The 6000-nt window shown below is 28.6% G+C and overlaps 1 non-coding gene across 1 annotated transcript; it reads left to right on the top strand.

Annotated features, from left to right (window-relative positions):
* The first annotated feature begins 5614 nt into the window (after positions 1-5614).
* TRNAM-CAU (transfer RNA methionine (anticodon CAU)) lies at positions 5615-5686 on the top strand. The gene has a single exon. It is a non-coding gene; the product is annotated as a tRNA-Met (tRNA).
* Positions 5687-6000: the final 314 nt, after the last annotated feature.

The following is a 6000-nucleotide window of genomic DNA, read 5'->3' on the forward strand; positions in this document are numbered from 1 at the left end:
ATGATTATTTGCATACACATTATTTTTCCGACTCAATAAATTAATCCAATAATTAAAGAGGTGTGTGCTACTAGAAGGACTTATCTCCATCATGCATGCATCAAAATGATGTGAGGACACGCACCCTTAATATCACTCAAGAAGAATTTTAGAGTTGATTGATGTAAAAGTTTGTCTATTGTAACCTTACCCTATTAATAAAAACGAGTCAAATTCAAATCTTCATGGATGACAATTTAAATTAGGAATGCATGTCCTTTTCAATTTACTATGTACTTTATATATAGTGATTAAATTCTCTGCCTAATTTATTCTAGGTCATCACAGAGGATGAATTAGGCTTTTTTAGTCGTAAAAAATATAGAAAGACCAAGACCAACAACAATAATAAATATTGGTCTGATTGCAAGAACATTTTAGTTGACTAACACGTCCGTGAATTGATAATAATTTGATAACATCATGGAGTACTTAAATAATTACATACATTTTTGAATGTATCCTCAAATCTTATCAAAACATTAATGGTCACCTAATATTAGTCATATACTAAATTCGATTCGAGGAATTAATAAAAAAATCACCGAATTTTACCTCTTCTAAAACATTTCTATACACACGACTAAGAATTAAATATTTGTGTCAGCATATTTAGAAAATTCAACTATTTATTAATTATACTCGACTTGATTGGTGTTATTGATGTTGTTGTTTTTAATTATCTTATATACTCATGTCACCTACGTTTTAACGCGATCTTATGGTATAGTTTGATAAAATATCAAAAGCATGCATGGAATCTTAATCCATGAAGCTATGCGATAAGATGAGTGTTCTACATTTATTTTCTCACTCTTATACACACATCTAATTAAACACACTTAATTTCACACAACATTCTACTACGTGGAGGACCAACTAGATTAGAAAGCATGGAAAAAGTCTACCCTGCTGAGGGCTGAGGCTGAGAGAGTTGATTGCGTTTGTTGTTGCTAAGCTAGAGCTAAGGCCCTTTAAATTTCTTTTATAAAGTCATGTAACCTAACTTTAACTAGTTTGTCACTATTTACTGTTGATTTCAATTTAGGGTTGAACTAAAAAGAAAAGTTATTACTTTCTTTCACGATTTACTTACCTAAATGTTTTGACCAACAGTACAAGATTTGACAATTTTCTTTTGAACATCCTTTTGCTTGAGTTCGATGGCTACATGTAACTGAAAGATAACTTTCACTTTGCAACACTATGGTCACATGTGACCTGTTCAAACTTCAAAATTAGATTTTCTAAATTACCCATTGATTTCAATTTGGTCAAACATTTATCTTTGTTGAATTTGTAGAAAAAAGTTGATTCATTGTTTTTTTATTATTAATAATATGAAGTTGATTCATGGTTGAATTATTGATTAATTATTTTTTCACTCACATATATTTTATATAAAATTTTAAATATTTAATTGTTGATTTAAATTAAAGTTCATAATATATACATCACGTTTATAAATTTTTAAAAATTTAAAATTATTCAATAATTTAAATCAACATATAAAATATTTTTATTATTATCCATTAATTTTAATTGATAAAATGAAATATCAAATAATTTTTAAATTTCTTAAAAATTTGTAAATTTGATATATATTAAAATTTAATTTAATAGTCAGATCACTAAAATTTGATATAAAATATGAGTTATTGGGTAGAATAAGTCTAAGTAAATTTGCTCTTAGAGTAAGTAGATATTTCTTTTATATATATATATATATATATATATATATATATATATATATATATATATCAAATACACGATTTTTTAGGAATAGTTTAAAATTTTAAAAATTATATTTGATACTTTTTTTATTAATTAAAAATTGATAAATTTTTATAAAAATATTTTATGTGTTAATTTGAATCTATATAATAAAGTCTTATATAATTTTTAAACTTGTAAAAATTTATAAATTTAATTTATATATTAAAAAGATTTAATTTAATTATTAAATTATTAAAATTTAATATAAATAATAAATTATTAAATAGAATAAATGTAACACATGTGTGTTGTTTAGGATAGTTAAATGTTATTGAGGGCAATAATGTGTCTTTTTTTAGCTTTTTTTAATTTGAATTGCATTAGAGGCATATGCTTTTTTTATGTTATCCTATGTAAATAAATTTAGTGTACGACCGTATTTAATTATCTCTAAAATGATACATGTGAAAAGCAAAAAAAAAATTAAAGATTGCAATTCTTGATTACAGCTGGACGATCTCAGTTTGCGGACATTTTATTCAATCAATCATTTTAACTTATGTAAGAGCAAATATAATGGAAGTTGTTTCTCCCATGAAACAATTTAAGTTCTGATTTTTTGTCATAAGATGACTTTGACGTGATAACATGAGTTGTTTGAAAAAAAAAGAAAGAGTTGTTTCTTCAAGCAACCGTTCCTTACCAGATTTCAAGCAGATCTTATTGAACATATTTGAAGGCGTTTCAGAAATAATAGTGATGAAAATTAATTTCATATAATGTCTATGTATTTATTATTATTTTATTTTATTTTTAATATCTATTCATTGTAGTGTAATTATCTTTTTTAATAAAAATTTAAAATTGGTTCATAGATGATTAGAAAAAGAATTTTAAAAGTTAAATTTCTTAAAGTTTCTTACTATTGGAGTAAATTTATGTTTGTATTGCTTAATACTGACATGGCACACTAAAAGATCACTTTTTTCATTTTTCAATGCATAAATAACTTAAATGAGTTGCTTCCATTGGAGATGCGCTAAGTAAGTAACACACGTTATTTTATAGAATTTTTTACGTAAATAATATTTTTTTAAAAAAAATTACAAAAGTAACATCTGTGCAACTTTATTTACTTAACTAGAACCGATCACTGTTCATGCTCAGAATTCGGTTTCCCGGGAACCGAATTCCGAGCTTCAATATTTTTTTCCTTTTTTTTTTGTGCTCAGAATTCGGTTCCGGGGAAACCGAATTCTGAGTTGTTTTAATTTTTTTTTTTTTTTTTGCGTTTGAGGCCCAGTTTGAGCGAATCTGGGAAGTGGAACCCGTTTTGCTTAAACACATAGAGTGTTATTTTTGAAATTGGAACGGGTGCAGAACGGCCGTTCCAATTTCAAAAATAACACTCTATTTGTTTAAGCAGAACGGACCGTTCTGCTTTCGGAACGGCCCGTTCCACTTCCCAGAAACGCAAAAAAAAATTAAAAACAACTCAGAATTCGGTTCCCCGGGAACCGAATTCTGAGCACACAAAAAAAATAAAATTTGAAGCTCAGAAATCGATTCCCGAAAAATCGAATTCTGAGCATGAACAGTGATTGGTTCTAGTTGAGTAAATAATGTTGTACAGATGTTACTTTTGTAATTTTTTTTAAAAAAAATATTATTTATGTAAAAAATTCTTATTTTATAACTTTAACGTTTTTGAGGATATATAACTTTAATTAAATACTATTATTACTAGTAGAGATTGAAGAAGGCATTTCAACCAATCCATTTGTATATGGAAATAGTTGTAACGGTTAACCTTTTTCCCCTCTGGTTGAAGCGATAGCCCAGAATTATAGGTGGTGGTGGGTGGTCTCAACTCAAATAATGAGGCTAGTTGAACAAAGATGGGCCCAGCTAAAGGCACATGTTCAAACTGTGATATTTGTCGAGCCCATATCTATGGCTATTGGCAGGACCTGGAAGTGGAAGCCCATGCTATTGCTTTCGTCTATCATATAACAAAAATGAAATTAAAAAAGCTATTCAAACAAAAGCAATAAAGGAAAAAAAATGTTGAACATATGAATTTCAACTTTTAATAGAAATGGACAAGTGGTTATACAAAAGTTTTTGTTTCGTATGTTTAGATTTTTATTTAATGATAAGGGAGAAGGGAGGTGGGGGACTAGAATTGGTAACAAGTGGGGTGAGAACTAGTTTTGTCCACTCGATCACCACATTCATCAAAAATCAGGATAAGTTTCCGATTATGTTTCATGAAGTGGACATAGAATCAAATTAAATTCAACTTTACACTACCGCAGAATATGGTATACAGTAAATTTTTTTTCATGTATAAGAATTAAGATTCTTAATAGTTATAAATTCTAAAAAATTATAATTTTTATGAATCATTGATCAATCATAAATATTATGAAATAAATTGAATATGAAATGTATTCGAATTCAAATAATGTATAAAAAATCATTAAAAGTCTTAAAAGTAAAAAAAAATTTAAGATCTAAATTATATTTTCAATAAAAATATGTGATTTAAACCTTATTATATAACTATTATTATAACGTGAATTATTGTAATATTGTTATAGTCTTATAGAGGAACCAATAGAGAGAACGCGAATACGAAAGAAGTGATAATAAGTCCGGCCTTCAATCATATGTATACCCCCAAAATAGTCAACGTAATATTAAATAAATAGAAAATGAAAATGAAATATTTCAATACAATATTAAAAAAAATTAAATTAGATCTACGTAGAAAGTTGATACTTAAAAACGTGATTGGGAATTTGAATCAGAGAAAGGCATACTTTACATTTTTATTTTTGACACCAAGGCATACTTTGCATTAGATCTCAACATATACCTTTTCTACATTAAATCTGATAATAACTATATACTAGTATAATTATTTGGAAAGCCACAACTCAATTACAGTGATCAATCATATTCAGACCAACACATGAGATTCATGTAATTCTGTTCTTTACTCAAGACGTGAGAAGACCAACTGACACACTGACAAAAGCCACATAGTATCATTTTCACATTGCATGATTGAATAATCCATTTTGGTAACCAGACACGTGTAGTGGGGCAAAAACATTTGTCATTTGATTGGAATTTGGTGTGGCAAAATGCTTTTCCCAAGGCATAATGTTCTTGTCCAGAACCAAATTAAGAAGTGAAGGAGAAACCCAAAGCGTGTCCACATGCTTCGGAACGTTCAAGGAGATAATGATGCCAAGTTATAAATAACAGAACAATGATCTGGAATCTAATCTCATCTGCCCCTAATGTTGTAAAACTTTATTGTATAATTTTGTCAATGATGAACCCTATAGCGTGAGGAATATTGCCCTCAAAGTTCAGCATAAAAAATAATGAGATAAAGACTAAGCCCCATTGAACAAGTAGCTGAAAAGTAAATAAAATAAAATCTAGCAAAGTAACAAAAGAGAACAATCACAAGCTGGAATGCTGCATTGGCCAGTTAAGTAAAGCATAAAACTTTTGATGACGACACATTAGTATTATGAGTACACTGTTAAGTGTTACCTCTTTTTCAAGCTTTTTATCTTTTGTCTCTCATCCCTCCACTATTTGGGTGCACCCCCACAATCCCTTGTCTCAATGGATCGCATGTTCTTCTACATTGTTTCGCTTCTTTTTATTCTGTCCTGATCAACATTCATCTTTTAGAAAAAGAGATATTATACTACTACACCAAGAACTGAATTGCATGAGGTGGACCACTTTATCAAAGCTTAGAAAGTGAGACATCATAAGCTTCAGATTATATTATATATATATATGTACGTTACTTTCACTTGTATATCAACAAATCAGAGTGGCGCAGCGGAAGCGTGGTGGGCCCATAACCCACAGGTCCCAGGATCGAAACCTGGCTCTGATAAAGAGTGGCTTCCGATTTCCTTTTAGTAGATTTTTGCCAATGACAGCGCCGAGTGTCTTCTGGGTGCTTCACCACATCAAATGAAATTTTAATTAACAACACTGCATTTATTATTTACTTTTTATGATACTTATAATATTATTATTCCAAAAACAAATGGATAAATGATCATTACACATGACATCTGAGTTACTGAGTATAATCAAAATGGATTTGATAACAGTAAAGGAATTAAGGCTCACTGTTTATATATTCAAGCTCTTTATCAACTAGGTATTTAATGATGGATTAAATTTCATCGACGTGAATCGAAA

The sequence above is a fragment of the Cajanus cajan genome, chromosome 5 (genome assembly GCF_000230855.2).
Source record: "Cajanus cajan strain Asha chromosome 5, NIPB_CcT2T_4, whole genome shotgun sequence".
Taxonomy (NCBI): domain Eukaryota; kingdom Viridiplantae; phylum Streptophyta; class Magnoliopsida; order Fabales; family Fabaceae; genus Cajanus; species Cajanus cajan.